General features: G+C 39.4%; 1 pseudogene; it reads right to left on the bottom strand.

The window, feature by feature from the left end:
• Positions 1-17,813: 17,813 nt before the first annotated feature.
• LOC101662602 lies at positions 17,814-20,911 on the bottom strand (annotated as a pseudogene).
• Between the last annotated feature and the right edge of the window lie 1,692 nt (positions 20,912-22,603).

Here is a 22,603-nt window from a genome sequence, read left to right as displayed (position 1 = left end):
GAGAAGATGCTTTGTAATATCCAGATGTGTTTTTTTTTTAATTGAGGCTTGCTTTGTGGTCTACCATGTACTCTATTCTGGAAAATGTTCTATATGTATTAGCAAAGAATTTATATTATACAGTCGCTGGGTAGAATTCTTTGTATAGGTCTATCGGTCAAGTTGGTTGATTGCTTTGATTAGTTATTGTGTGTCTTTGTTGAGTTTCTAGTTTTTCTGTCCTTCATTGAAAGTGGTATGTTACAGTTTTCTACTTGTAAAATATCATTGTAAAGTTGGTTATTTCTTTCCAATTCTGTTAGAGAATTGATATATTTTCAGGCTCTTTTATTGGGTTGTAGATATTAATTATGGTTATGTCCTCTTGTTCAGTTGACCCTTTTATTATTATATAATGTCTTTCTTGGCCTCTTTTGCTGGATTTTTTACCATAAAGTCTGTTTATCAGAAATTAAGATTTGTGCTTTTTTGATTCCTGCTAACTTTGTTCTTTTCACCTCACCTTTGGATTGTTAGTCTATTTTTGTCTTTGTGTCTAAGACAGGTCTCTTGTAGAGAGCATATTGATGGGTGCTGCTGTCTTATCCATTCTACTACTCTTTGTTTCTTGACTGGTTCATTTAATCCATTTCCATTCAGTATAATTATTAATAGGTATACATTTATTGCTGTGATTTTGCTGTATGTGTGTGTATAATTTGTTTTATCTGTGTGATGCTGTTGATTTGTTTGTTTCACATAACTTTCTGTGCTGAGTTAATTTTTTTCATAATTTTTCTTGTCATTTTCTTCATTGCTATTGTTTTACTGTTTACTAAATCTATATTATTTCCCTCTTTTTATTTTGATGAGGTTTATTCATTTTCTTTGAGGTTACACTATAATGTATTAATTTCTTCTGAAGTTTAAAACAGTCTGTTCTGTTTTGAAGCCTACTTGATTTCTTCTGTTTAGATGCTCTGGCTTAGTTCTACCATCTTATTGGAAGTTCCTGTGGGTGTCATTTTTAATGCTTTTGAAAGGTACCTAGATTAAGGTTAAAGGGGTTGTCTCCACTAAATGCCTACGCAAAATGAAAATTAGCTGTCCATGCCACAATAAAGGTTTTGGAAAGAAATCAGGCACACATTAGGGAATGTCTTATGGGACATTATGGGAATGTCCAGAGCTGGGCATGCTCAGACCAAAGTCACAAGTCACTGAGGCCCAGTTGAAGAGAAGCCTGGGCCCACTTACTTTACACAGGTGTGCCTAAACTCAGCCAATAAGGTTGGCCAGTACCTTCAACCATGCCCTTGCCTCAAGTGGGGATAGGAGAGGATAAATACCAGACTGAGGGCAAGCCACTCTATCATGTTTGGGTGTTGTCTTGCAGGTCGGAAGGCGGGGGTGCACACATGCCACCATGCCCTCTCAGCTCTGCTCTCTTGGGGTTTCCTGCTCTTGGTTGCGCATGCTTGGTTTCGCACTCCTGTTCTGGTGTTCTTCTTCTTCTTCCTTTTTTTTTGCAGATATCAAAGTTTATTAGTGGTTACTAGGGTCAGTATACAGAAAGTTAGGGGTGGAGGGTAGCGGGGATGGAAAAACAACATGGTTCATGGAATGGTACTCTTGCAAACATATTCTTTTAATTGCTGTCAATAAGGCTTAAACCTGTAAATAATTGAATGGGCAAAAATTGTGTGATAGATACACAAGGGGGCTTCAAAAAAATTGTGGGAGACTTCCATTATTTTAAAGTTTATTTGCAGTCATCACTGGGGCTATATCGTGCTAATTTGTTTGCTGCCTTGCTCTTCAACCTGCATGACCAGGTGCAGTGCATTCCTGAAACCTTGGAAGGCTGAGAAGAGCTTGGTAACGTTGGCGAGCCTGGATTCGGCTTTGTTCTCAATGGTCTCCAGGTCACAGTCAAGCTGCTTGGTCATCATGGTGTTAGGGACCAGGACAGGGACAGGATGGAGCGATTACCCTTTCAATGGAAGGAGATCAAACTGCAATAACAGAAGAGGCTTTATTATGCTAGCTTAAGCCAGGGCTCAAGTCCTCAGGTACTTAACCATGAGCACCATCTTGGACTAGAGCCTCAAACAAAGGAAATTCCAAGGTTTTTATTTACAGGGTATAGTAACCAGGACGTTCTAGCCTGCCCCTCCCGCCGGTCTGCCGATTGGCTCATTTGAGGTAGGTTGGCAGTCAGTCTGGTCCTTTATGTAGTTCCCGCGCTGTGTGTGTCGCCCTCCCCTTGGCGGTTGGGCCTGTTGTGCCGCACCCGGGTTGGCTAGCCTCTGTTTCCGGGTATGTCCTACTTTGTACTGCTCGGAAACATGTAAGCAAGGCCTGCCTGAGGTCGCGGAGCCAGTCATGGGGGCAATCTGGCTTTACAGTGGGAGAGCTTAAGTCAAGTTGGCCCTTGCTTTGGGCTGAAGAGGTGAGGTGCAAGGAGTCTCGGGCAGAAGACACACTTGGGAGCGCGGGCTAGGAAGTGTTCAGGCTGCGGGTTCTTCTCTGGCCCGGTGTTCTTTTCATGTGGTTTTTTGTGCTCCCCTGACATAGCCATCGTCATATGTGAACTCTCGTGTGGTCCCCATACGGTCTGCATGCTTTCCAGTGATAGTGTGTAACTTTGAGACTGTACTACCTAAAACTTCCCTTTCCCTCATAAAAGTTTCTTGGACTTACAAACCTTCTGCCACAGGAATTCTTTCAGTGTTGAGAAGCAAGAACTGAGGTCAACTACCTTAGAACCCTAACACTTTGACCCAAGTTCCAAATAAAATGAGATTCGGTGATGTGTCTTGTTATTTTAATTTACAGATTGATTTCTTCCTTTACCTTTATTTTTTTCTTCTGGCTATTTTTCATTCAGCTTGCTCTGTACATTGAAAACTATATTTGTAGCTATAAGGTTCTTTGTGTTCCACAGATTTTTGACATGCAGGTTTTTTTTTTTAAAACAATAGCATTTCATTGTGTTTCCAGTGAATGTTTATATAGGTTTCCATTCAACTGTTTGCACACAAAGTGGTCGGTGGGTGACATTGTTCTTCACAGTGTAGTAACATCAGCATTTTCATTCTTTACACTTTGGTTGTTTCATTTCTGGTAATTTAGGTTTCCTGCTTGCCTTACCTTCCCATTTTCATTTTTAAATATTTGTTGGATGAAGTGTAGGGTTTTAGTGGTTCCTTTATGTTAAGAATCTTATAATTTCTTTATGATTTACCTATGAGATTTTACTTAGCAAACATTTGAAAGGATTATTTTTCCTTTTTCTTTCTGTCTCTTCTGGTAGTTATACACTTCTTATTTTGTTGCATTTTAGTCAAAACACATAGTCTACCTAATACTGAGGCTATACAGTTTGGGGAGGGTTCCTTTCCTTTGTAAATACTTTTATTAGGGGCTCATACAACTCTTATCATAATCCAAACAAACATCCATTGTGTAAAGCACATTTCTGCATTCACTGCCCTCATCATTCTCAAAACATTTGCTCTCCACTTAAGCTCCTGGCATCAGCTCCTCATTTCCCCCCTCCCTCCCCTCTCCCCCCTTCCTCATGAACCCTTGATAATTTATAAATTATGATTTTGACATACCTTGACTTGTCTGACTTCTCTCTTCACCCACTTTTCTGTTGTCCTTCCCCCAGGGAGGAGGTCACATGTAGATCCTTGTAATCAGTTCCCTCTTTCCAACCCACCCTCCTTCTACCCTCCCAGTATCGCCACTCATACCACTGGTACTCAAGGGATCATCCGCCCTGGATTCCCTGTGTTTCCAGTTCCTTTCTGTACCAATGTCCATCCTCTGGTCTAGCCAGACTTGCAAGGTAGAATTCAGATCATGATAGTGGGGGTGGGGAAGTATCATTTAGGAACTAGAGGAAAGTTGTATTTTTCATCGTTGCTCCATCACACCCTGACTGGCTCTTCTCCTCCCTGGGGACCCCTCGGGAAGGGGATCTCAAGTGGCCTTCAAATGGGCTTTGGGTCTCCACTGCGCACTCCCCCCATCATTCACTATGGTAAGATTTTTTGTTCTGATGATGCCTGATACCTGATCCCTTCAACACCTTGTGATTGCACAGGCTGGTGTGCTTCTTCCATGTGGGCTTTGTTGCTTCTGAGCTGGATGGCCGCTTGATTACCTTCAAGTTTTTAAGATCCCAGACGCTATATCTTCTGATAGCCGGGCACCATCAGCTTTATGGCCAGACATCTGGTCAGTTTTTGTGAATAAACTGCTTAGTCCCCTGCATGGTTCCCTGGGACTAGTAAAACAAACTGCCACGAACTACTTTACTTGAAACAGTAGAAATATACTTCCTCCATGCCACAGAAGTTAGAAGCTTGAACTCAAGTGTCCAAAATGCTGTGCTTTCTCTGAAGGCTCAGTAGAAGACCCTTTCTTTGCCTTGTCTGGCTTTTGTTGGCTGTTGGCATTCATGAATGTTCCCTGTGGCTGCATCATTTCATTCTCTGCTTTATCTTCACGGTGGTCTTCTTTGTGTGTCGTCACATATCTAAGACCCACCCGACTATGATATGACCTCATCTTAATTACATCTGCAAAGATTTTATTTTCATATAAGGTCACATTCAGAGGTCCTGGATGGCCATGGATTTTGAGAGGGACACTCTTCAAACAGGTACCAGCTCCTGAAAGAATGTGTGTTCTTGATTTGTCAGGCATAGAATTCTAAATATACTTGAAAGCTTGAATTCATTGATTTCATTGTTTTAGAATTTCCATGTCTTGGTTTGTTTTTCCGATCCTCTAGCTCGCCACTTTTGAGAGAAATGGGTTGCAATCTCCAGTTACTACATTTGAATAACTGAATACATTCGATCATTAAAGGCAAGTGTCTCACCCAGCTACTTCCTGAGATTCATTTCGTAATTCACCGGAGGTATTCTAAGCTCGCTGCATAATCAGTGTCTTTCCAGGTCAAGCAAAGTATGCTTCTTGAAAGGACTCAGACCATAGTGAGCAGATCACAATTTGGTTGCTTAAGGAGTTTGCGATGCTTGGCCCTAGAACCTGAGCTGAAAGCTTTTTAAACACTGAATAGGTGAGATCTTGCTTAGTTAGAGGTAGATTTGAATTTAAATATTGTGACTTAGCATTTGAAGTTCTCAAAAAAGAGTAATGGTTCTTCCTTACATTTGTTCTTTGTCTAATCTTGACAAAGCCCTGTTCATATGGCTTCCTCTACCAGACAGCTTTAACATATCCCTGGGGATTGTTGTGAGGATTAATCACCTAGAGCAGGGGTGCTCAGTACATTGATCGTGATCTACTAGTCAACCACAAATGTAGTGTGGGTAGAGCACATAGCATTAAAAAAATAGACATAAGCCTATCATCAATCCCGTTACTTAACTGATACACAGCGCAGCCAATCAGATACAATCTTAGGTGTCAAACGCATGTGCAAACAACTGCGCTAAGTGATGCAAAACTGACAAGCTAAGTTATCACCAATTTTTAGACCTTGGTTTTTTTCTCTTAAACATAAGAAAGGGTATTAAAATGAGCGGGGGAGCTGGACCAAGTAAGAAAACAAAAACGTATCACTTTCATACAGAATGGGAGCTTTTGACACTACAAGCTGACCTTCAGCTGAAGTCCTGAGCGCATGAATAGTTCTGGAACTTATTCACAGAGGGAAAGTACCCAAACATGAGAAAATGTGCTACCTCCTTGACTGCATGATTTGGCTCTACTTATTTATGTGAGTCAGCCTTTTCCCACATAAAGATCATTAAGTCCAGGTACCATTCCACCATGACTGATGATCATTTGGAAGTGTGCTTGAGGCTGGCTGTCAGCAGCTACTGTCTGTACAATGCATCTCTGGCTCATTCCATTCAGTACAAGTCATCAGGGTAAACTCAGGTAATGACAAAGAATGGACAGAGTTAATTGTGTTGTGTTGTGCAATATGGACTCGTGGTTATGCAAGGTACATAAACATACATTGTACATATAAATAATTCTGAATGTATTTATGAATAAATGTAATAAATAAATAACTAAAAATAAATATATGTTTTGCATTTTTGTAGTTGGTAGATCATTTTGACTTGAGCATTTTACAAGTAGCTCGCATGCTGAAAAAGTGTGAGCACCCTTGACCTAGAGGCAATAACCTGAGGGGGTTGTGGCAGGCAGTGAAAAGATTGGATATGAAAATGCATACAAAGGCATACAATGTGCTGAGCAATTGTTTGGCTAGCAGAAATACGCTAAAGTTCCTGTATATGGAGGGCACACTTAGAATCTAAAAAGATACTATGCACAAGTACTTGGCAGGGACCTGATACATACTGGCTAAGAAACAAGGGGGATGAACTGGTTGGTACCAGGGCCATTTTCATGGATATGTGACCTGGGCATCCGCACAGGACACTCACTCTCTGAAAGGCCTCATCCTTGGATTAATGTCCTGCTGTTATCATTTAGAATCAATTTATCCTGGATCGTGTGCCTGTAAGTGAAGTCTGATGGGACATAATGCATTGTGTGAGCAGTGGAGAACGTTGAATTGTAGACTGAGGCCAACAGGCAAAGAAGGCAAGGTGGACACCAAGCAATTCATGTGCACACTCTTGCCTCGGTGCAATGTAGGGTACATGAAGTGCCAAAGTTACCAGACTGGACCCTGGACCCAGATTGGTGGCTGTGATGGTGATAGTGACAGCAATACCAGCAGCAGGTCGCTGCAGGAGGCAGGTGAGGCTCCACAAAGGAGCCACTCTGGGATATGCATTAGGAGACTGGCTTGCCCAGCTCTCTCCGGAGCTCATCCCTTCGGCGTACTCACAAGTGCTAACTCTGCAGCCTGCGCGCTGGGACAAGAACTGCCTGTGCTTCAGCCAGCCAACTCTGCCAGTGCATGATTACAAAATGAGAACACCCACATGGACATTGCAATAATGCATATCGGGAGTCATTAGAATTCTTCAGAGTTTAAATGCTCTGCTTTTGAAAACTGGTGCACCTTTGCAAAGCAAATACCCATAGATTTGAAAATAGAAATTAGATGGAAAGAGTTGAATTTGATGTAACACTTTTCACATGAAATTTAGGATGAACTAGCTCATACCCAGAAGAACCATTTTAAAAAATAATTTTTTAATTAATTTTTCTTGATTTTAGAACTTCTGGGTTTCAGGGCTGGACGGTAATAACTTTCTGTTGTTTTGAGCCATTAACCCTGTGCTAACTTGAATCTACAACCTGTTGCTATGAAGTCAATTTTGACTCAGTGGTGACCCCATGCATGTCAACATAGAACTGTGCTCCTTGGGATTCCTAATGGCTGACTTGTCAGAAGTAGATCATCTGGCCTTTGTTTTAAGGTTTTTCTAGGTGGACTTGAACCTTCAACCTTTTGGTTAGTAGCCGAGCAAATTAACCATTTATACCACTAAGGGACCTACAGCAGTATTAGGAAGGTCAAATACCCATGAACCATTAATTAACCCAGTTTTATTTATTTTATAAGCCATGAAATACTTTTGAAAGGGAAAACTTTTCCATTGTCATATCCTAAGTTCCAGTGGTTACATTGACTACAACTCAATGTAGTGAACACCAAAATCCTCACAACTGGACCAATGAGTAACATCATGATGAAGAATTAAGAACATGATTAAGAATCGAGAAGAACTAAGAATTAAGAACAGGATTAAATGTAAAGCCAGATTGCCTCCATGACTGGCTCCACGATCTTGGGCAGGCCTTGCTTACATGTTTCCTAGCAATACAAAGTAGGGCATACCCGAAAACGGAGGCTAGCCAACCCGGGAGCGGCAAGATGGGCCCAACCGCCAAGGCGAGGACGACAGAGCCAGCCAGGAACTACACAAAGGACCAGACTGCCAACCTACCTCAAATGAGCCAATCTGCGGACCGGTGGGAGGGGCGGGCTGGGAACGCCCTGGTTACGTACGTATACCCTGTAAATAAAAACCTTGGAATTTTCTTTGTTCGGGGCTCTAGTCCAAGATGGTGCTCGTGGTTAAGTACCTGAGGACTTGCTCTTTAAAGGCAAAGATGGCAAGACTTGTCTTACATACTGTGGACATGTTGTCAGAAGAGACCAGTCCTTTGAGAAGGACATCGTGTTTGGTAAAGTGGAGGGGCAGCTAAAAAGAGGAAGGCCCTCGATGAGATGGATTGTCACAGTAGCTGTGACAATCAGTGGACTCAGACACAAGAATGATTGTGAGAATAGTGCAGGACTAGGCAGTGTTTCCTTCTGTTGTGCAGAGGGTCACTATGGGTCAGAGCTGGCTCAATGGCACCTGACAACAAGATACAGTGGGACCAGTTCCCATCCTAAACACTGATACTTCTATCCGTTTGACATAAATCACGTCTCAGAAGCTCAGGCAAAGGCCAGATTTCTCTTCTCTCTTCCACAATACCAAACTTACAAAAAAAAAAAAAGCCAAATGTTTCACTAATTTAAAAGAATATCACATGAAGAAACTATAAAACTTTTTTGATTGTTCAGTTAAACAAATGTGATTAAAATGAATATCACCGTTTCTTTTTTACTTTCTTCATGTGGCTAGTAGAAAATTTAAAGTGATGTACCGGTTATACTCGAGTAGAAGCCCACCTGAAATTTTCAGACTAAAATATTCAAAATTTTATTTTGAAAATTTCGGGTTGGCTTATACTTGAGTAGATATGGTATATGCTTCATTCCCTGTTTCTGTTGGAAAGAACTGCCCTGGAAACCACCAATGTTTAAGGAACGGTAGAGGGGAAAGTCTTTAAAAGAGACTGAAGAGAAGAAAAATGAGTACGTGTATTCATGAAAGCCATGCATCTTTTATGCAGACCCAGATATGCAAATGCAACCATATCATGTCGATCGATGCCACCAAGTCAGTTCCTACTCATAGCTGACCCCATAAACAACAGAACCGAACGCTGCCTGGTCCTATCCACCCTCACAGTCATTGTTACATGTGAGCTCTTTGTTGCAGCTGCTGTGTAATGCATGCTGTTTGAGGGTCTTTCTATTTTTCGCTGCAATTCTACTTTACCAGGGATGAAGTCCTTTTCCACGAACTGGTCTCTTCGGATAACATGTCCAAACACATAATAGCATTTTTTATTATGAATACTATGTTTATGCCCCCTTTTCCCTGGTCCCTGCCACCTTTTTGATCATTAGAGTTAGCCATCTCTCAAGTACCAACCCTCTCTTTTTCCTCTCTCCATATAATCATATACTTCCATGTACTCAAAACCATTCATTACGTATTATCTACAAACACACACACAGTACTGTTTTTCTGCTCATTTTAGTCCTTTTCGGCTACACAAATACGAAATTGCATATATATACATATATATACTTGTTTACATACAGCTCCTTTTACATTTGTGAGCTAAATTCTTTAAGAGTGGGATTTCTGGCTCAAAGGATATGCATTTCATAAGTGTAACAGTAATGCCCATTTTCAGAAGTGTAGATTAGAGTGCCTTTTTCCTAGCATCTGTGAAATGATATCAGGAAATGTTATCAGCCGTTGTTTGCTAATTGTATCGATGTGTGGCATACCTCATTGCTAATTTAATTGGCATTTCTCTACCTGCTAGCCAGCATCTATCAACAATTTCTATTTGTTCTGCTATGAATTGCTTACATTTCTGTAGGCCTTTTCTCCCTCTCACTGTGTCTCTGTCTCTCTTTATTCTTTTTAAAATAAGAGCTAATTCTGGCCAATTCTTCTTATTGTCAGTTATTTTAATTTTAGCCATTCTAGTGGACATGAAGTGGTATCTCATGTACTTTTAGTTTGCATTTCCCTGATGACTAATGACATTGAGCACCTTTTCGTGTGCTTATTGGCCATTCATATATCTTTTCTCATTAATGTCTTTTGAAGTCCTTCGAACATTAGAATTATAGATTTAAGCTTTTTTTTGCCATAAGTGGTTAAAATATATGTGTATGTAGGCCTATGTGTATATTTAATATATTTAAACGCATATGTATTTGAATAGTATTTTATTATAAACACAAATTTACTCATGGATTGATAAGTATTACATTATACTTATCAATTGTTTTTGAGATAATTTACATTTTAATAACACTTTTTGAACATTCAAGAAAATGCTATATCTTTCTGTTTTTTGCAGATTGAATTTTGCCCTTTAGTATAATTTTTAAGGATCAGCTGCTAATAAAAAAGGTCAAAGTTCTATTAAGGGTTTGTGAGGGAGGGCAGACAGGGGAGGGCGGGGGAAGAAATGGGGCACTGATATCAGGGACTCAAGTGGGAAGAAATGCTTTGAAAATGATGATGGCAGCATATGTGTAAATACACACGACACACTGGATGAATGCATGGATTGTGAAAAGAGATGTAAGAGCCCCCAATAAAGTAAAGGGAAAAAAGAAAGAAATAGAAACAGACATTTCTTTAAAAGAAAAAAAGTAAAAGTTCAAGCCTTCTTAGCCACCTCAGGAGAACAATGTGGTCGTCTGCTTCCATAAAGATCCACAGTATTGCAAGCCTCATGGCAGCAATTCTGCTCTTGTCCTGTAGAGTCTGAATTGACTTGATGGCAATGGGTTCAGTTTTGGTTGAGAATTTTTCCGGTACTGCTTGTTTAGCCCAGTTGTTTCTACGCCTGCAGTGAATGAGCAAGAAATTAGTTTGTTGGCTAATTGTGAACCTGTTTTGTCTACTTAATTTAGTTTGGAACAATGGGATTCTCTCTTGGAAAGGAAGCTAGTGTTGTAGCAGCTAATATTGGGAGTGAAATAATGAAAGAAGGTGAGAGCTAGTTTCAAAGGCTACATACACAAGGTTCCAAATGATTCATTTTCTGGATAAGGCAGGAAGGCCTTGTAGGAAAATAGTTAGAGATCCAAGTGTTTGATAATTTTCCCTTTCAATGTACCTAATAATATACTTATTAGGCCCTTCGGGAGTAGACATTTAAGAATCTTACATGTTAGCATAATTAATGCTTTGTTCTTAACAGATTTGAATAGAGCTTCCAGTTTTGTCAAAGTGAGACAGTATTTCTAGAAGTTAGTTTTTAACTTTTTATTGTGATTTTTACTTTGATGTATCCCAGGGCTATGATACTGAGCAGCAAGGTTATTAAAATTTTTATCGATTTCTTTGTATAATTTCTGTACTTCTCATATTTATTTTATTCTGAAATGTTTCTATACATACTAGTGAGAATAAATAATTTCTTCCATTTCCACCTGCTTTCCATGCTCAATTTAATGTTGATGAGATGCATCTGTGTTGTTGCTTGTATCAGTATACCCATTCCTCATTTATGGACCTGGTTCCGGTTCCAAAGACCAGGTTGTTATGCAAAGAAAAACTAGTCTTAGGTGCAAATGGAGGATGACCACATCAGATCACAAAACAGAGGATTACTGCATAATTCTATACCTGCCAAACTACTGAGAATCATGGTCTAGCCAAGTTGACCTAGAACTTTAACTATCACAACCAGCATTACTCTCATCTCACACCTTGGTGTTTGTTGCTGCCAGCCCTCAATTTACAAATCACAGGATAGTAGTTTTTTTTCTGTTTTCATAAATGGGAAATGCTGAGTGACAGGATAGTCAACAAGTGAGAAGTGTGTATAATTATTCCTTCTGACTATTGATAAGTATGTACTAGTATGTATTACTGTTATGTATCTATGTATCTTTGCTATTATTATTTTTTTATCAAATACTTTTATTGGTGGCTCTTACATCTCTTATCACAATCCATATAGTCATCCATTGTATCAAGCACATTTGTACATATGCTGCCATCAGGCTCAGAAAGAATTCCATATAAATTTTAAAATACATTTTTCAGTTTCTTCCAAAAGACCTGCTGGTATTTAAATTTTGATTACATAAAGTTAATTTAGGGGAAATAGACATTTTAAAGATATTGAAAATATATTGATGCATTTGAACTGTGGTACTGGAGAAGAATATTGAAAGTACCATAGACTGCTAAAAGGACAAATTGATTTGTATTGGAAGAAGTAAGGCCAGAGTGCTCCTTAGAGGCAAGGAAGGCAAGACTCCATCTTACATACTTTGGCCATACTGTCAGGAGAGACCAGTCTGGGGAGAAAGAATTCCTGTTTGGTAAAGTGGAGGGTTGGTGAAAAAGAGGAAGGCCCTCAATGAGATGGACTGACACCGTGGCTGTCTCAGTGCACTCAAGCATAAGAACCATTGTGAGGATGGCACAGGACCGGGCAGTGTTTCCTTCTGTTGTGCATAGGGTCGCTGTGGGTCAGAGCCAATTCAATGGCACCTCACACCACCACCACCACCACCACCACCACCACCAGTTATTTGTCCATCTACTTGTTAATGGACATTTGAATTTGTTATGGATTGAATTGTACCCTCCAAAATGTATGCCAGAATTCTAATATGATGGGATCAACTTCTGTAGTGCAATCCAACGTAGGGAATTTGAACTTTTTGCTTCTAGGACTAAGAAAATCAATTTCTGTTCTTTAAAGCTATCTGCTTGTGCTATTTCTATTTCAAAAGAAGCACTAAGAAATGTAGAGGGTTATTTCTAGTTGGTGTGCTTTATATTTAGGACTTAGATTGCTGTGAAGAGATTGTTGGTAGGATGATGGCCATTAAGAACAATTCTATGGAAAGCTCAGAAAGAATTGAGAGCTGTGAAGAAAGCATGTATTGTGAACAGAATGCTGCTAGAAGTGTGTTTGCCAAACATGTTTTCAGTGAGGCTTTCAAAGGAAATAAAAATCCTGGCTACAACAGGAGAAAAATGTTGAATAAACTTCAACATCATAAAAAAGAAAGATAAGACTTACCGGTTGAATGGAGGCTGGTGGGATCCCCAAGACCTTGATCTTAGACACCCTTCAGATCTGGAAATGAAATTCACCTCCATGGCTCACTTTTCAGCCAAACAGTAGACAGGTTCAGAAGAGGAGCAATAGCACTTGGGAGGCACTCACCTTGGAATAATCAGACTATTTGAGATAGAAAGGGCAGCGTTTACCCAAAGTTCAGAAGAGTTAGGCAGGAAAGAGGAATGGGAACCAAAAATACAAGGAGGAAGCGGTATAAGTGATATTACTTTAAGGGGGTTGCAGTGAATGAGATGAAACAAAATGTGTATGAATTGTTGAAAGCACTCTAAACCTTCACCCAAGTCACAATAAACAGTTTAAAAAAAGAAAAGAAAAGGCAACGATGAACATGTTACTGGTGAACTTGAATATTTAGCTGAGGAAAGGGGTCGTGTGCCTTTTGCTTGCCACTGATGATCAAATACAGGAAGAAAGAAATAGATCGAGAAATTAACCGTGCAAAATGAAGAGAGACTTTCGAGATTTGCAAAATTTAGTTGTACAAACTAAGGAACCTGTTTCCCCGAACATAAGACAGTGTCGGATATTAGTTTTGGCTTCCAAAGATGCGCTAGGTCTTATTTTCAGGGGATGTCTTATTTTTCCATGAAGAAGAATATGGTACACATTTATTGTTTATTGTTTTATTAAAAGAGACCTCACACTTCCTGTCTGTTCCGGCTGTTCTGAGGCCAACAGTGCACAGCGGTGCCCGCCGCTACAGTCCAGAGTCCAGAGTTACGGTAGCATTGGGGGTGGGGGCGTGTATTTTCGGGGAGGTCTTGTTTTCAGGGGGATGCCTTATATTTCAGTGAGAGGCAAAACTGTAAGTAGGTCTTATTTTGGGGGGATGCCTTACTTTTGGGGAAACAGGGTAGAACTGTCACCAAGGGTGTGGCTACACAATGTGTTGCTTTAAGAGACCTGTGAAAAATGGATCTAATTAGCCATCAAAGCTGAAATCTTGCCGGCTTAGAATGGAAGGGACAGAAAGCCAGTACCCATGAGACTCTGCAGTAGACACTTAGTTTCCAGACTGTGAGAAACTAAATTTCTGATCTCTAAAGCCACTTATTTGTGGTTTTTCTGTTACAGCAGCCGGAGATAGCAGAGAGGATTGTTGCTAAATTTCTGCTAATATAAATTAAGCTGCTTTGAGCGATCATGTTGTTGTTATTGTGTGCTGTTGAACTGTTCTTTAGGGGCTTGGAAGTTATCACTTTTATTGGAGCAGATTGCCAGATCTTTTCTATCATGGAGCTACTGGTGGGTTTGAACTCCTTACCTCTTGGCCCGCAGCCCAGTACTTAGCCATTGTGCCACCGGGGCTCCTTTAAATAGTCCTGGACAAGTCTTTTTGTGTGTGTCCATATGCTTACATCTTAAAATACCTAACTGTGTAAATGCCTCTAGCTGGATGTTTAGCTTTATTAGACTCTATCCAATTGTTTTCAAAAGTGGTTTGCACTTCCATCAGCAATGTAGGAGAATTTCATTTTCTCCTCGGCCAGGTCAACACTTCATCCTGTCAGTCTTTTTAATTTAAGGCATACTAGTGGGTGTGAAGTGGTATCGCATTGTGATTTTAAATTGCATTTCTCTATGACTAATGCTGTTGAACACTTTTTTCATGTACCTATTGGCCATTTATATGACTTCCTTTGTTCAAAATCTTTTGACAAAGTTTTGCAGGAGGAAATTTTTTTTAACAGGACAGAGACTGTGATAGTTTATTCACATATGATTAACCCCGAGATATCTTGCTTTATTCTTCTTTATCATATCAAAGGTTTAATTGCAAAATTGGACCTTTGCTAAATTGGGAACTATTTTGCAAGATGAGATTTGGATACATAAACATATGTGATAATGTTTTACCCTCTCTTTTACTTCAAATTACAGTAGATTGTATCTTTGGAACTCACTGCTGCAGACTGAACTGTGTTTTTTGTGACAATGGCTGAAACTAGAAGATATGGAGAAACAACCAAACAAAAACCAAACTTGAAGTCATCCATATGTGCTATTGAGTTTGGGGCAAAAGGGAAAGAGTTCACAAATACCACCATCAAAGCATGCGTTTCAAATTAATATGAGACTTCGGCTTCTCAAATAAGATCTTTCCACTGAAACCATCAGCAGCAGCAAACCCGGGTCAGTTGATGCCTTCTTGAGAGAAATTGGCATTGGGGACTGATAACTGGTCCCTTTTACACCTCGTGGTCAGACAGGGTGGTGTGCTTCTTCCATGTGGTCTTTGATGCTTCTCAGCTGGATGGCCGCTTGTTTATCTTCAAGCCTTTAAGACCCCATATGCTATATCTTTTGATAGCCGGGCACCATTAGCTCTCTTCACCACATTTGTTTATGCACACGTTTGCCTTCAGTGATTGTGTCAGTAGAGCGGGCACCCACTGATATGATTTTAAGTTCTTTGATGTCTGATAACTGATCCCTACTACACCTCGTGGTCAGACAGGCTGGTGTGCTTGTTCCATATGAGCTTTGATGCTTCTCAGCTAGCTGGCTGCTTGTATGTCTTCAAGCCTTTAAGACCCCGGACGCTATATCTTATGGTAGCCGGGCACCATCAGCTTTCTTCAGCACCTTTGCTTATGTTCACATTTTTCTTCAGCAATCGATTCGGGAAGGTGTGCATCCTGGAATGCCAATTCAAAACAACATTGTGTTCTTGCAATGAGTAAGTGTCCAATGTCCATCTGATGCCTTAATAATAAAAAAAACCTATAAATATATGCATGTAGATCTGTTTCCCCACACTCTTATATAAATATATTTACATATGTACATTCCAGTCTTAAAACCTTATACATATCCTGTGTCCCCTAGTTCTTTCCTCTATTTCCCTTTACTTTCCTCTTGTCCCACTTTCATGGTCAGCCTTCATTTGGGTTCCTGATCTTAAATTTATATGCAATGAAATAGACAATTCAGTTCATTCCAGAACATTTTTATCACCTCCTCCACAATAGAAACAATGCCTATTAGTATTAACTTCCTATTCCTTCCTCTCTCCAGACCTCTTCAAACCAATAATGTACTTTTTATTCCGTGGATTTTCCCCTTCTGGACATTTCATTGAAATGGAATCATACAAGATATGCCCACTTGTGCTGGCTTCTTTCACTTAGCATACTGCTTTCATTCATGAAGTACTATGCATCAACACTTCCATCTTTTGATGGCACAATAATACTTCACTGTATGGACATACAATGTGTTTTTTTACCAGCAGTATATGAGGGCTTCAATTTCTCCACATCCTCAATAACACTTGTTATTGTCTTTAATTTTAGCCATTCTAGTAAGTGGTCCTGCTTTGAATATCCGCGATGACTACAGATGTTGAGCTTGAACGAAATGAATGAGCTATTGGTGATTTAGTGGTAGAATTCTTAACTTCCATGGGGGAGACCTGAGTTTGATTCTTGGACAGTGTAGCTCATGAGCAGTCATCACCTGTCCCCGAATGGAATCTTTTATGATGCTAAACAGATTTCAGTGGAAGTTCCAGACTATGATGGATTAGGAAGAAAGACGGGATGATCTATTTCTGAAAATCATCCAAAGAAGAAAATAAAAACCATCTGCCATACCACATAGATATAACTACTTTTAATATTTGTATGTATTTCTTTCCAATTTCTTCCCTATGCTTTGTTTGAAACTTCTTGTGAATTCTTATAGAGGTGAAAGTTTGCAGAGCAGATTATCAGTTTTTCTGTTCAGCAATTCCTACAAAGTTCATTTCAAACTGATCCAATGCAATTTCCTTACTGCATCACCACTTATTCTCCTATGATTTTAATGTGTATATCTGCATGTGCTTTCCTGCACATAGACCACACGTTTGAATGCAGTTTTCTCATAATGTTACGTGGTGATGTTCTTACCAGGCCATTAAGTAGTATTTGAAAGCACATTTTAAAATTACTCATAATAATCTATTATAAAGATTATAAAGATGTACCATAATTTATTATTATTTTTGACATGTAGATTGTTAAAATGTTTGTTCTTATAATTTTTGATTAAGTATTCTTTAATAGAATCCTGTTAAAAAATCATTTTACTGGGGGCTCGTACAACTCTTATCACAATCCATACATCCATCCATTGTGTCAAGCACATTTGTTGCCATCATCATTCTCAAAACAGTTGCTTTCTGCTTGAGCCCTTGGTATGGGCTTCTCACTTTTTCCCCCTCCCTCCCTGCGTCCCCTCCCTCATGAACCCTTGATAATTTATAAATTATTATTATTTTGTTATATCTTACACTGTGTGATGTCTCTCGTCACCCACTTTTCTGTTGTCCATCCTCCAGGGAAGAGGTTATATGTAGATCCCTGTAATCGGTTCCCCCTTTCCAATTCACTCTCCCTCCACCCTGCCAATATTGCCACTCTCAGCACTGGTCCTGAAGGGATCATCTGTCCTGGAATAGAATCCTTTTTTTTTTTACATTCCTGAATATTTTAGTAGAATACATTTCTTTTTTGTCTCTAATTATTATTTATTGATTTCTTAAAATGCTGCATAAAATGGTTTTTATTTTTTATCTGTTTGCTGCTTATATGTAAAGTGAGAGGGAATTCTTGTGGCCTTTTAAAAAAATTCTATTTTATTTTCTGAAGGCCACCTTAAGCTTTCTAAATTTGGAACATTTAAACAAGCTGAAGGGAAAAAACGTTTTTGCGAAATCATGGGGGAAAGGGCAGGTTGCTTTGGTTAATCATGCTCTATGGTGGGTGATTAACTGCTTGTTGAGTTATGTAGTAATTTTTAATTAATTGCGCTTAAGGCTTTGATACACGGTTCCTTCTTTAGAGCAGCTTATACTGACCGAAGGTGCACACGCTGGATGAAGTAGCAGCTATTGATCATGTGGCGAGTATTCTCAGTGTGCACTGCGCAAATGAAGTGAGGCTAGCAGTGCTGAGAAATTCGTCGCTTATGAAGTCCTTGGCCCGGGTGTCACACGTGGGCCCTCTCCAGGCTCAGGAGTAGGAGTAGCATCCTCCAGAGCAGTGTAGCGAGCAAATTCTGGAAAGTGGTCCTCAATCTTGGATATCCCAGCAGGACTTTCTCAGTGAGCAGGTACTGCTTGTTGAACAGGATCACAGAGATGGTGCACAGCCATCTGTTGTTCGAGATGCTCTTGAAGAGGTCCAGAGCCTCCTGCAGATGCTTGGTCTGGTCGTTCTCCTGGAAGGCTATGTCGTAGCTGCTGCTGGCCACCACAAAGATGATGGTAGTTACATTATTAACACACTCGATCTATTTGTGGCCTTCGTCACGTGGACCACCCACATGGAAAATGTGGAAGTTGACTTTGTCCACCTGGAACTTGGTCTCAAAGATTCTAGAAGTCAGGACACGGCAGTGAAGCAGATCCTGGTCGCTTGGCACGTAGTCAGCCTGCTTGAGGACATCGGTTTTCTAGGAAGTACTGGGCACAGTGGAGGAACTGGTACACGTTGTTACGTTTGTACCAGGCGTGCACCCCTCACCCTCCCAGAGAGCTTGGGCATGCTCATAGAGTTCAGGAGGGAAATCGAAGTCCATCACGTTCATCACACTCAGAATGTAATCCACTCGGAACTGGTTCTCAGGGTTGGCCAGTTCCCTCTCCGGGGGTAGGGGGTGGGAGGTGGGCACCAGGCTGCTCATGGGAGCCACAAGGGTTGCAATGGCCTCCTTCAGGTTGTTTCTGATGTCCTGCGTTTGCGGGTTGCTTCTAGCAGCCCGAGGGTCTTCTTAGCTACCCTCTCCATTAAGTCCATTAACATGCAAGATATTCATTTGCTTCACATTTGCTTTTACCAGATTCTCCAGCACCTCCTCTGCCAGGTGTCCAAGTAAGGGTGGCACCTGGGCAGCTGGAGGCTGGCTGGAGAAACCCCTACTGAAGCGGACTTAGTTAAGGGCAGCCAACATTGGCAGGGGTGGGAATGGGGGTGGGAGCACCAGGACTGGCGTGCAGCACTAGGGGAAAATGTGCCGAGGTGCTGCTTTGGGACCTGGGTTCCAGGCTCCCAGCCTCTTAACTGCCCTTGTAGTGCTATCCCCACACCCCACGGTAGAATATATTTCTAGAAGCATACTTACTGGGATCTTGATACTGACAAACTTCTTTCCAGAAAAATGATAGCATTCGTGTCAGCAAGTGTATGAAAGTTTGTCTCCGTCAGTCTTCCTGACAACACTCAATACTGTTCCTTTTCTAAGTTGGTAGGTTGAATCCATATATTATTAAAAATTTTTATTATTAGTTTACTTGAGTATCTTTTCACATGGGGAGTTACCCTTTAACTTTATTTTATTACTTCATGCCATTTACTCATTCCCCCCCCAATTGAGATGTTTCTTTTTATTGATTTGTAATAGCTCTTCATATAGAAAGGACATTAGTGCTAATATGATCCCCCCCCCCATCAACTAGTTTTTTTAAACTTTCTTTGTAGGAGAATAGCATTTCCAATGTTAAATATGTTAATCTTTTCCTTTTTTCTGCTTTCTATGGAAAGTCTCTTAGAAATCTTTTTTTTAATCCTGAGTTCATTGGAATTATTAGATAAATATTTTTCCAACTTTTCAAAGATTTCATATTTTGCTTTTTATTCTATAATCTAAATTGTTTGGGGGAGTATAAAGTATGATGTTAAATTCTACATACTTCCCCCCCATAAATGAGTATCATTTTATGATTAATCAATAGCCAGGCCTATTATGGCCTCTAGAAGCCTGTTGGTCCAGTACTTAGATGCTCTGCCCATTGAAAGGTCTGTAGTGTGAACTCAATAGCTGCTCCATGAGAGAAAGTTATATAAGGCTTCTTGACTTTTGGAAACACTGTAGAGCAGTTCTCCCCTATCCTAGAGGATAGGTATGAGTCGGAATTGCCTTGATGGCAGTGTTTTTTTGTTTGTTTTTTTAATTATGGACTCCAGGCCACAGTATTAAACAGTACATTAAACAATGTAGTAAAATAGGTGCTCTATTGCTGTGCAGGTTGCGCTCTATACAAGGGTGCCCAGTAGAGGGAGCAAGAGGGGGTGGGGCTGAAATCCAATTCATGTTCTACTTGCTAAGCTGTGTGCTTAGTAGGAATTATATCGCCTGGAGGAGGGGGTGTACTTCTTGATCTCGTACATATTTTTGCATTTGCTTTTGTTTGCTTGGCTCAGTAGTAAACTAAGGAATAAGCACCCTCAAAACAAATGACAATGTTTCATCTTGCCAAATTCAAAACTCTGTGCTCTGTCTAATTTCTAACACCATTTAAAAAAATTATGATTTTCCCTTTTGGCTTTACTCTAAGTATTAATTATTTTTCCTTGGTTATTGCTTTTGCTTTCTGATAATATGTGATTATTAGAAAACAATAAAAAATACACAGAATCATGCCCACTTAACCTAATAGAGGAAACCCTGGTGACACAGAGGGTCAATGCTTGTCTGCTACCTGAAAGGTTGGCTGTTGGAAGCCACCAATGGCTGTGCTGGAGCAGGAGGAGGTCAAAATGTACAGCCATGGATGCTCTACTCTGTTGTATGGGGTAGCCATGAATTGGAATACACTCTACGGCAATGCTTTTTGCCCAGAAATAGCCATTGCTCACAATCTGGTATATGTACTTCTGGCTTTTGACTCGCATCTATACCCAGCCATTTCTTCCTTTCTCTTTTTAAGTGTATGCATGTTCATGTGTGTGTGTGTGTGTGTTTATTGATTGACATTTATATGTTTTTAGTTTTGCACTGTAATGTTTACCCTTATATTTGTAGCTTTGCACATACTGGGGCTATTTTTTCCCTACTATACATTTACAGACATGGCACCGATGCACTCTTTTAGTGTTTAGGCTTTTTTCTTCAAATGTAATATATTGACTTCCAGAATGGTTTTATCAATTTACATTTCGATAGTATAAGCGAACCTATATTTCCTTACTCTCTTGCCAAGCCTGCACGTCATGCTTTCGAATCTATCCGTTTAATATGCAAATAGGATATTTGAGGTTAACTGGGTACTCAGGTACTGTTTGTTGACTGAAAACATTGTAGGTTTTTAATTTTAATTTTTAAATGATTGGCCACAGTAACCATACATCAGAAGTCAACAAAATTTTATGGTAGAGACAGTAAATAATTTTGACTTTTCAGGTCACCTTGTCCCTGACAATATTTAAATGTTGGATGTGGCTGTATTCCTTTATTTACAAAAACAGGTGGCAACTAAATTTGGCCCAGAGGCAGTAGTATGCTGATACCTGATCGATTCCTATATTTGATGGTCCATATATGACTTTTATGAATTGTTCGTTCTCATCCATTTCATCTGCTGATTTAAGGAACTTTGTATTCATCATATTGTCTTATGCTGCAAATATTTTACCTCATTTTTCATTTGCTTATTAACTTTGATTATGGTCTCGTAGTAGACATTTCTACTTTTCATGGAATTAAACCTGTTAGCCTTTTCCTTTATGGTTTCTGGATTTCATATCATACTTAGAAATATCCTCTTTGATAATTTTCTTATTAAAATTATTCTGCTGTGTTTTCTTCCCTTGCTTCTATTTTGAATAAAAATTTTAAATATTTACTATAGTTGACATTTATTTTTATTTGTTTTAAGGGAGGGACCCAACGTAATTTTTAAGTAATTAATCCACCATTTAGTTATCCACTGATGTGATATAGAATTCTTATCCGACATTGAAATCTAGGCATAATTTGGTTTCTTAACTCTAATTTTCTGATTTCGGATTTATAGATTATTTCTGTAGTCGTTATTTTATGTGGCATCTATTTCATTATATATCATTTAGTTCATTAAAATCCATTTTTAATGTATTATTTTGTGCATATAGGAAATCAATTGAACTTTATAGCTATATTACTGATTTTTTCACTGTTTCTAATGGATTTTCTCTTGGATTTTCTGAGCTGTAGTATCATCTGCAGATAATGGTAATTTTGCCACTTCATTTTCAAAGAAATACCTCTTGTTGCAGTGGTAGAATTTATGTCATAATGTCGTATAATAGCAGTGATAATGGATATCTTTATTGTGTTCCCTCCTAATGAGAAGGGTTCTTGTGTTTCATTGTTAGTTATGTTTCATGGTAATTTTTAATAAATAGTCTATCATGTTTAGGAAAATTTCTTCTATTCCTAGTTAATTAATTTTAAAAAGTAAGGATGGCTGTTGAATTATCAAATGTTATTTTGGCAACTGTTGAGAGGATCCTGTAATTTTTTCCTTTAGCTAGCTTATGTAAGAAATTATGTCAGTAGATTGCCTAATACTCCACCTCCCTTTTTTCCTTAGGAGAAATCAACTCTGTGAAAGTATATTTTTCCTTCTAGTTATGTCTTATTTTCTAACACATTTTTAGATTAGATTCACTAGTGTTTTATTTAAGGTTATTTTACCTTTGGGTTTTAAGAAAGTTTTCTTTCTGACTACAGTTTTCTTTTGATGTGCTATCTTTGTCAGCTTTGGTCGTGAGATAAATTGGGAGTCGTTCCATCCTTGAGAACAAGGGTTCCCCCCGCTGCTCTATTGGATGGGATGAGGTTTTTGGAGGAGAAGATCTGAGAATCGGGAAAGCACCAATCCACACATGGAAAGACACTCCAGTGAGTGATTGACTTTCATTGA

The sequence above is a fragment of the Echinops telfairi genome, unplaced genomic scaffold (assembly GCF_000313985.2).
Source record: "Echinops telfairi isolate 266 unplaced genomic scaffold, ASM31398v2 ScPeMD7_20;HRSCAF=75, whole genome shotgun sequence".
NCBI lineage: Eukaryota > Metazoa > Chordata > Mammalia > Afrosoricida > Tenrecidae > Echinops > Echinops telfairi.
Note: the sequence above shows the minus strand (reverse complement) of the source record. Positions and strands in the feature narration are given on the sequence as shown.